The following is a 10,780-nucleotide window of genomic DNA, read 5'->3' as shown; positions in this document are numbered from 1 at the left end:
CTCACAGGAGGTGTGGGCTCTTCTGTAACAAAAGTAGTCGCACCTTGGCTATCAGCATTAGAAAACTGCTTACTTGCGTGCTCTCTTTGATGTGCATTGCCGAGACTTCTACGTACGAGACCACGTTCTGAAACTACTTCAACGGAACTGTTTGTTGGAGCAGTTGATGTTTGCTGAATGAAATGTTCTTGTCGCAAATTAACACACGCAGAAAACGAAGAAACATTGCTGCCAGTGTCATCGTCTGTTTTTCTTCCTTTTTCACGTGTCTTAATTAGCGGCAAAAACGTGTCATCCCCAACGTTATTTTCACAGATAGTTTCTCTTTTTTTCTTGTGGTTTCATCGAGATTGGCCATTTCTATCTCTACAATATGCACCCTCACTCTTTTCGCCTGCTCCTGGCCTCTCTTTTTTATCTGCCTAGAACTGCCCTTGTACAGCGACATGATGTTATTCCTCATGTTATTGATACGGATAGGCATACCAACAACTTTGTTAGAAGCATCCTGAGAAGCGCTGCCCCTTAGGCAAAACCGCGGCCGCTCCCATTTCTTAGGCCTCGTTAGGCCCAACCTAATCGCCGCATCGCAGGCTCTCAGGACAGCCCAAAGCTGACGATGGTATTCTGAGCTCTTCATGGCCGAGTTCCACTTCTGTTCAGTGATGTGCTTATCCTCTCGTAACGAGGGATACCGCGAGAGCATATGATCTCAATTGCTAGTCCCCGCGCAGCTAGCGCATTGCGAGCTAAAAACGTCTGGGAATAAACGCTAGTCTAAAAAAGTGCCAGTCTGAAGCATCCTAAGGGTTGCACGCTGCGGCGTTGTGAGCTTTTGATGTGGTAGAGGAAATATTCTTCTCTTCAGGTAGAAATGTTTAGTGAATTCATTAAAGGTAAATATAATGTGCCGGAATTCTTGGAGACTGGACTGGGACAAGGCTCCTCCTCCCGCTCGTGGAGTTAGCATGCGCGCCTGTCAGTGAGCTTGGTGAGTGAGTTCAGATTTAGGCCCAAGTGTGCCGGAAACCAAGTGATCGTATGTGGAGTGATTTCCCTGTTCCTGAGAATACTATGAATCATCTTATTGAACTCGGAAGAGTTACCACATTGACCGTCACTTATTTACGCTACAAAGCGGTCATTCTCTCTGCTGTCGTGTCACTGCCAGTGAATCACGCCAAAGCCATAAGATACTAACAGTACTGTGAGGCAACAGGCTTCGAACTTTTGGCGTGCTATGTCTAGATCTTTAAAAACTAAATCGTAGTGGCTGTACAATACAGGACCTGGTACACGACCACATACTTCCGAGGAGCTGTTTAACTAACTTCGCCGTATTTTTTCTTGAAGGCATCATCTTTGAACATTCCTTAGCAGCTCTTCATCAACCGAGGCAGTTTTTTCGTATCTAAAGCCATCAGGGGCAACCTACATTTCTGTACGGAGACAGGCAAACATTACGCGTCTTATAATCATCGATGAAATGACCCCACAACATGTGTATATTATTGCGCTACTGGTATGTTCACATGTTTGTCCCCGCCATAGTGTCTAGGACGCTACGCCGCCCAACGTGGCGTCTCAACAAAATTTGTTGTGTCATGACTGTGCAGCAATCCGACCATATACGCCGCCCAACGTGGCGTCTCAACAAAATTTGTTGTGTCATGACTGTGCAGCAATCCGACCATACTTTAGCCTTGCTTCAGTGTATTAGGGGTTACCCGCCACAGTCAATAGGCCTCAATACGAGAAATAAACGCGAAGGCGCCTTTCTCACTTAAAATCCGGTCACTAAGTGCTGCCATAAAATTGGTAGCCCTGATCAGTACAACGAAGGCCAATTCATGTGGAATACCCCCCCGCCCCCGATTCTACGTAGCTGGTCTCATTCTAAACACCCTGCAGATATATTTATTTTTACAGCCTATTACAGCGTAAGCAGTTATGGGCTCATTCCAACAGTTGTTTTGGTTGGCGATGTGGTGCGTCGCCGCCACCGGTATCCATCGCAGCTATTGCCGAGGATGCGAAAACTAAGCCCAGTTCCCGAAGAGATGGAACCCGGCACCGTTACGCGGGAATCAGCTGTGAGTCAGTAGCCAGATGTGCGCCGCGTAGCGTCGATGCGTACGAAATTTGCATTGCCGTTGCATATTATTACACCAGGTGGCACGCCATGCAGCAGTTGTATAGGTAGTGGTGCAAGAGAGAGAAAAGTCCTGAAGAAGAAAAAGTTAGATTAAGAGAGTTATAAAAAGTATTAGAATGAGAAACCTGTATCGCATACTTCGATGTATCAAGTGGGCCAGGTACCTGCTCGTCAACGCACAGTTTCAAAGGGGGCGCATCATCATCATCATCATCAACAGCGTGGTATTGTGCCGGTTCTCACACGATGTGTCATGCGTGCCGTGTAGCGCTGATAAGTGCACACTTTCCATTGCAGTTGCGTAATATTACACCAGAAGGGACACCGTGTCGCAGTTCATGAGGGCGTGCGTTGAATCTGGAAATGAGTCATGGTGCCATCGCTGAAGTTGGCAAATGCCATTCTGTGCCTAAAATAGGATATATTTTCGGGGTTGGAAGTTAACCAAAGATCTGTGCGCTGGTTGGCTTTGGGAGCCAATGGAAAACCACAAATGAAGCAGTGTAAGGGGACATTGGTTGAGCCTCGTTTCAACTCAGAGAAACGCAGATCCATATTACTTTTGAAGAAAGATTCAGGAACATGTATCAAAATAAATGGGCGGCGAAAGTGCCCAAGTATCTGCACCTAAAAAGGGTCGTCATCATCATTAGCATCATATCGTGCCGCTTGTCCCATTTTTCTTACGCGCCGCGTAGTGTGGATACGTGTAAATTTTGCATTGCAGTTGTCCGGTATTCCACCAAGTGTTGCATACAGCAGTTGCATGTTGCATGTAACTCGACCTGGTCAGTTCAAGAAGGCTAAGTGAATATTTGTCACCGTCTAATTTACAAAGGGGATGCAAATAAAGGATTATCAGCAGCAGCAGCAGCAGCAGCGGAATCGTATCGTACCACCGGTGAAGAAATATATGTGCGCTGCGCAGTCTTGACACCTCTGTTTACTCTTCACTAAGCGTTACGGCGCCTTCTCGCATGGTACGGGCTTTTTCTGGCTTGCTGCCAAAAATGCAGCGCTTATTGAGGCGCTCCTCCAATCATGCTTTTACTGAGGTGCATGTTCTACGCAGGCTTGCGGCTGCTGTTTCGTTTGCGTAATAATTAAGGTATGAATCGTCTCAATTTCGCTATACTTCTGCCAAATGCCGCAACAAGCGTGAGTATATACTGCACTGTACTGTATATGCTCCTTAAGAGTATATACTCTACACATTTACAAATTTACTGGCTTTCTAGTGATATTTCAAGGTTTCAGGAAACATGCTAAATATTAAATAGAAATGGTAAACATGCATCTCAGCCTGCCTACGCTTTTATGAAATGTGACGCTTATGTGGCATTCGTAGCCACCTTGGCGATAATTTTATATCAAAGGCGCAAGCTCTGTCCTATGCAACATGTTTTCGCAGATCGTTCCCGCCTGCAAGGAAGAGCGAGGAGTTCTATCATGTCAACTCAAAACTCGGCTTCAGTTTCCAGCTTTACGAACAGTTCTGTGCAGAGTTGCTGCATATGTGCTCAGTTGATACGATGCTGGCGACCACTTCAGAGCGTGGTGTAGTGCTAATAATTTTTTTATTATTATTAGAGAAACTTGCCTACTTTGTTTTCATTGCCCATTCAAAATGTTTAGAACATTATCAAATATACACCTTCATGAGAGCAAATGATCGTGCTGTTTATGGCGGCCTTTAGAATTTACTCGTAAATCTAATTTCAAGTATCTTGGAATTACATTTGAAAAAAACATTGTCGTGGAGCTTATATATTCAAGAGTTACAGAACGCTTAGGCTTACGCCTACCCTTACAAAAATTTTTAATGTGTTTTTTTAGAAAGTCTTTTGAACTTTCTCTATAGAACTTTATTGTGTTTATTTTGATTGCCTATAGAATTTTCCTATAGAGTTTCAAAAGTTATTTGGCCACCGCATTCTTATAGGAACTCTAAAGACACATTTCTATAGAACATTTCTATCGAGTTGCTTTAGAGATGCTAAAGACAAATTTCTATAGAATATTTCTATCGAGTTCCTTTAGAGATGCTAAAGACAAATATCTATAGAACATTTCTATCGAGTTGCTTTAGAGATGCTAAAGACAAATTTCTATAGAATATTTCTATCGAGTTGCTTTAGAGATGCTAAAGACAAATTTCTATAGAATATTTCTATCGAGTTCCTTTAGATGTGCTAAAGACAAATTTCTATAGAATATTTCTATCGAGTTTCTTTAGAGATGCTAAAGGCAAATTTCTATAGAATATTTCTATCGAGTTCCTTTAGATGTGCTAAAGACAAATTTCTATAGAATATTTCTCTCGAGTTTCTTTAGAGATGCTAAAGGCAAATTTCTATAGAATATTTCTATCGAGTTGCTTTCGAGTCCCTACAAGCAAATGCCTACAAAAGCTAGGCCGATGTGTGTAAAGTACTTGCAATTTACCAAAGTTCTACTGTAGGCAATAAGGACTACAGTAAATGCAGTGGCAAAATAATTGGTGCTACAACCACAAAGTATTCAGTTTGAAATGTTTATTGCACTTCAGACTAGATGCATGCTTCATATATGTGACATACACACTTCAGACTAGAACTTGCAACACACAAACAGTAGCTGCCAACATGCTTCTCAGGTCAAGCTGGTGGTGCAAACACACGAAACATGAGGTAAAAGAATCAGTGGCAGACTTGATTACAGTTGACACCTCGCAATAACAGGCTTGACTAGGACAAGAAACCATACCATTAAAACTGCAAAAGGAGTGCCTGTTCCAGCAGTGCACATTAAATGTTTGGATACTAAAGCCTGAAAATAGACTGATATGAATGTGCACTGCAATGTTGTGTCAGCCTGACGAAACGACACAGCATTTTAGTCTGAGCAAAAATCACACTGGCAGTCGCTGCAAAAATGTGGCAAATAATGGCTTTCACAGATAAGTACACCATATACCGAAACCACACAGCATTTTAGTCTATGTTTATGTGTAAAATTAGCACTGGTAGGCCCTGCAAAAATGTGGCAAACAGGGGTTATCATAGAGCAGTACAACATATATCGTAAAAAGTTTAAAAGCTTGTATTTCGTTGTAAGGGAAACAATTTTGAGATCAGAGCCAATATTCTAATTAGGGTGAGAAATACAAACCAGACCGACACACGCAATGACTAAAAAAGAGATCTAGCTCAGGAGCTCCTATGTAATGCACATGAACAGTAAAATCGTTTTTCTCGGCAACTATGCAACCAAATTTGATAAGGTTTGATACATTTAAAAATGTTTAAATTATAGTTTTTACATTAACACCATCAATTTTTATTAAAATTTGCTGAAAATAGCAAAACTTGAAGGAAAAGGACTTAGTTTGCAACTGTAAATAAAAAAAAGAGCTAGCACAAGTTCGTTAATTCTGTAAATTTTCCTACTCAAATACATCCAAAATACAGAAATACTTTTGAGACAACCACAGCACTAATTTTAATTAAGTTTGCGGCATTTGAGAATTCTACCTGTTGCAGGAAGGACTATTTGGCAGGTTTAAGAAAAATAACACCACGAAGCTTACTAATGCCCGTCTCTGTGCCAGAAAGAGATATCATAGTTCTGCAGACTCCATCTGCTATGTCTAAAGTCAACAAACTGTATATATGAATTTACTGCTAGCATGAAATTGTTGCAACGTTTGAGAGTTTCGCGCATCTACTCATAAATTAGTGATTGTATATTAGAGCAGCATATGGTATCTCTAATTTGACAGATTAAATTATGGTATTAGGTCCAACAGAAATGTGATCTCATTTTTTGTTATATAAGATTTGTTAACCTTACTGCTCTGTTTCTTCAAAATTTACAGTTTCCATGAATTCGTGCTACGTGAATTATGCTTTTTCAAATAAAGTTTACTTTGATGCAACAATATTTCTTTATTTTACCTGACTCCTTGCTAAAAAAACTGCACAGTATTCATGAGATATGAATAAAGAAATATTAAGTGAATAAGTAAACAAATAAATATTGCGGTTTGTCTTATCATTCCACCACCAGCATAACTGTAGGGAGCTTTGGCTACTGCCCACATGGTTGCAAGTTCATTCTTACATGACCACCTGCTATTTCACTTCCCAGGAATGGAGCGAGGAAAGGCTAGTTTTTGGCCTCATTTGGTCCGTCTAGTAGCGGCGACGGTGGAGCCTGGAAAATAAAATTGAAATTAATTTTCAAAAGGTGTAATGAACATTCAGTCATAATGTATTAGCAGGCACAAACATGCCACAAATATCTATATAGTTGTAGCATTATGCTAAGTTTCATTTCAGTATATCAGAAAAAAATTATAACAGAAAGGTGGCAGAACGCCCCACCTCCCCACCACTCTGCCAAACAGTGGCAGTTCTTTTGAGATTCACTTTTGAGAATATTTTTACTTTCCCAAGATTAAGTGACATCAGCACTGGGCCAATGTGCCTGGCAGTAGAATATCATTGCTGATGACAAAAAGCATCTCCGAACGACAACAGCCTAGTCACACATTAATCTCATCTTGCAATGACAACACATTCCCATTTATAACATAAGCAAGCAGGAACACCCATGAGCTAAGAGTCCTATACAGATGTCACACTATGCATAGAAAAATTTTTTTTTGAAAAGGGAATGACCTACTGGCTTCTATTGCTGAGCGGTAGACAAAATTAATATTCCATCCGCTATTAGCCATAGTTGGTATGTACTATGCTTAATATGCGAATAATAAATTTCTCACATGGAGCTTGGGCATCTAAGTATGCATTGTATGGGGAACAATAATGTTTTAAGTTGTTTTCGCAAACTATGATGGATAACTGCCAATTTGTGGTATTTGGAACACAGTCGCGGTGTCACTGTCAGATACAATGGACACAGTATATTCGTGCTTTTTGAGTTATTGAAACAATTAGTTTCTAATCTAGTACGGGTATGTACACTGATATGTATCCTAAACGCAATGATAAGACTGCCCAATTGCAATTGAAATGTTAATTCAGTTTTAATTAAAAAGGGTCCTTCTTGCAACCTGGCATGTGAAAAACAGAAAACAAAAATTATACTAATCAAGTAACTTTGAAAACTGATTGCATAACTGCTCTATAGGTCAAGCAGAAAATTTAACAAGAAATAACGTGCCTAAAACTAGTTGCAACAAACAAATTTGTTACTACGAAGGTTGCGGACAATTCAGTAAACAGATTGTGACCCAGTCTTTTTATGTGGCATTCCTCAGCGATGTTGTTGGCCAATTGGTTGCCGCAGCTGAACAAAACAGATGAACAGTCTAAATCAGGTGCGCAGCCCCAGTCCCATCGGTGCATGGTCAAGTGGGACGAACATACTGATCCGGGGAGTGAATTATGGTGCTGTCTTAGGTACGCGTTGAGGCACCGGCCAATCTGTTGCAAGTACATTTGACCAAATATACACATGATCACAAGAATAGACTACACTACCCCTGACAGACAAGACAAATTTAGTGGTATCTAAGCAAGCCTTTCTTGTCAGGGTGCCATATGCACAGCAGTGTGCAAGAGAATTAAGAAAGGCAAGCAAGCAAGGGAGGCTTGCTCGGTGAAAGATACCACCAAATTTGTCGTGTGTCACAGGCAGTGAGTGCACTGTATCCCTTTCACATGTGGTCAAGCGTACATACGGCAAACTGGCCGGTATCTTCTCATGTGTATAAGAGATCCAGTATGGTCATCCAACTTGGCCGTACATTTCCACAACAGGGCTTCATGTTGGATTACAATCGTTCATCTGTTTTCATCCACCGTAAAAACTGACAAGTGAAATCGATGAGGCATACCACATATATAGTAAGAGATGTGGGTGAGTCCCCATATTTAATGCAACAAACAAAAAAGGCATCCTGTGTAGGTCAACAAGGTATCCATATCAGTCTGTGCCTATGTACTACAGAAGTAAATGCAGCTTAGTAAATACTGACCTTCATATTAATTTTCAAGAAATTAAAGCTCACCAAATGTGTATTTTGCAGTGGCTGTTACTATGGGAACCGAGAAGTAACTGTAAAGATATCAATGATAAACAAAGATGTGCACACTACGTGCTTAGACCTGTGACATATTTAGTCCACTACCCTTCGAATTCCTACATGCACAGAAAACTGCACGAGATTCTAGCACAAACAGAAAAAAAAATATGCAAATAGGGGTACAGCATAGGAAATAGTTTTCAAAGAATAAAACCCCAATAAAAAGTCATAAATACACTATGTACAAAGCAAAAAATATGTGTAACTTGCAGGTAAGCAACTTACGCAAAAGAAATACTAAACATCAGGAATGGTTGGGTATAGTTTTATACAGAACACAATCATGTGGGCATAATGGCTATGCACACTAATAGGTAGCAAGTTCAATAAGGTTGCATAAATATTTAGTCTCTTTAGTATGCTGCATTAAGTAATGTGTCGACAAACTTCACCATGAATGACACCAAGCCCCCTTTTTGGAACACGTACATTTCATACACACCTGTCATGACGATCCAGATCACACGCCATGCTGCTGCAGCCATATATCCACAGGGTCGGCATTTCTTGGGGCTCCTCGATCTTGTAGTTAATGTTGTGGGTCCCGGCCTCGCCACTACAAAATCAATTCTATGTTAGCTTAAAGCAGTGGCACAATAAAGCTGTGATATCGTGAAAACATGCAATCAGCACCTAAAAGAGTCACGAAAACAATGTCTGCACTAATGTGGAAAGAGAGCAAATGCTCGAAATCATCGAATGTCATGACAATGCGGACCTCTACATCAAATAAAGTTTTGGACGCACCGCAGCAGCAGATTACAATCTAAACTTAATGTTTTTTTTTCATTACTTAGTATAGGCAACGTTCCCCTGTCATGCTTAGTTAAGTCAGTTATGTCAACACATCTTGCCTTGGAAATAAAGCTGTACTAATAGCAAGCTGTGATTGGCTTACATTTTTTTCTTAGAACTGTTCGTTAGCCAAAAACCTCGTAAGCAGAGATTGTGCACAACGTCGAAGCATTTATAAGTGAGGAAACATCATTGAAGAAAGAATCGATGAAGAGGTAGACGGGTCGTTACTATGCAACTTTAGAAGACAGGCGGGAGCTCACGCACAACTGCACAAGGCGAACACGATTTCCGAAACTTTTCTCAGGGGAAGCAAACGCTTATCAGGATTATCAATTCCGCACTGTGGCAATAGAGTTGCGTACACAATTCTTACAACCAGCGCGTAGCAAGTATCAGCACAGGGTTCACTGTTGTCGTGGGTTTTCCACTTACTACGTTCGCAAGGCACTCTATACACACACGGGAAGCACACACAACACGGATGAACGCACGTGTAGTTGGCGAGCACGATTGCTTACCGTTTCAACAGTACGACGAGGTCGAAAGGCACTCTCCAAGTTTCCAGTGATGCGTCTGCGATGTTACTTGCAGCAAACAAGCCACTGGGTAGTGGACGAGCTGAGGCGCGCTAATAATACGCATTACTTCTCTGCGCCGTCCACCAAACTTTCCACGAACACAAGCGGAGACAAAGGGAACGCACTCCATGGCATGAAAATCGTTGGTCCACATTTAGCTGGCGCGCCACGCATACGGCGTGCTTACAGCGAGACTCAAGCCATCTTCTGGCACTTTCGTGCTCGCGAACTACGTCTCATTTCATTACAGCAAACCTAATAACACACGGTCAAACAAACACATCGACGCAGCTCGCACGACAACCGTTGAAGACGGAGCAATAACAACACGCCGTAGCTTCGTATTCTACCTGTCGCGTTGAATACGAAAATGGATGGATGGATGTTATGAGCGTCCCCTTTGGAACGGGGTGGTGGCTTGCGCCACCAAGCTCTTGCTACTATGCTGCCTAATATCCTACCTAGGTTAACCCATGAGAAAAAAAAAACACACTATGAACTACCACGTCCAAATTTTCTGATACCCTATTGCGAACTGTGCTTTTGTACGTCTCCGTCCTTTGTCGTTTCCCTACTTTTCTTCCACCAATCCTCCAATCGCCTCTTACTGATGTCTATTGCGGACCTGTTTGCTTTACCACTGCTCCCGCTGAACCCAAGGGCTTCAAGGAGGCCAGTGGTGCCTAAATCGACCGCTGGATAGATGTCTTCACATTCTAATAAAATATGCTCCGTCGTTTCCCTAGCTTTACCGCAGCAAGCACATGCTTCTTCTTCCTTCTTATATCTCGCTTTATACGTGCGTGTTCTAAGGCATCCCGATCTCGCTTCGAAAAGTAATGAGCTTCCCTTTGAGTTATCATAAATGGTTTCTTTCCTAATTTCGTTTTTTCCCCTTAAGTAGTTACTCATGGCAGGTTTCTTTTCCATTGCCGCCACCCATGAGATTAATTCAGCCTCTCTGACTTTCCGCTTGACCTTCTTTGTTGCTGTGTTGCCCACCCCACAGGCCGCATACTTGCTGGTAAGCTTCCTAGTTGTTTTCCTCCACTGTGAATCAATGTTTTGCCTGTACAGATACCTGAACACTCTCCCAGCCCATTTACTTTCCTCCATATTCCTCAGCCGTTCTTCATACTCAATTTTACTGCGAGCTTC

The 10,780-nt window shown here is 41.7% G+C and overlaps 1 long non-coding RNA gene across 1 annotated transcript; it reads right to left on the bottom strand.

The window, feature by feature from the left end:
* Positions 1 to 6,333: 6,333 nt before the first annotated feature.
* Positions 6,334 to 9,960, bottom strand: LOC139047560 (uncharacterized). Its single transcript, XR_011507215.1, has 3 exons — positions 9,563 to 9,960; positions 8,689 to 8,802; positions 6,334 to 6,349 (listed from the first exon to the last, which is right to left on the bottom strand). It is a non-coding gene; the product is annotated as an uncharacterized lncRNA (long non-coding RNA).
* Positions 9,961 to 10,780: the final 820 nt, after the last annotated feature.

Source organism: Dermacentor albipictus, chromosome 7, assembly GCF_038994185.2.
Source record: "Dermacentor albipictus isolate Rhodes 1998 colony chromosome 7, USDA_Dalb.pri_finalv2, whole genome shotgun sequence".
In the NCBI taxonomy this organism is placed as follows: Eukaryota; Metazoa; Arthropoda; class Arachnida; order Ixodida; family Ixodidae; genus Dermacentor; species Dermacentor albipictus.
Note: the sequence above shows the minus strand (reverse complement) of the source record. Positions and strands in the feature narration are given on the sequence as shown.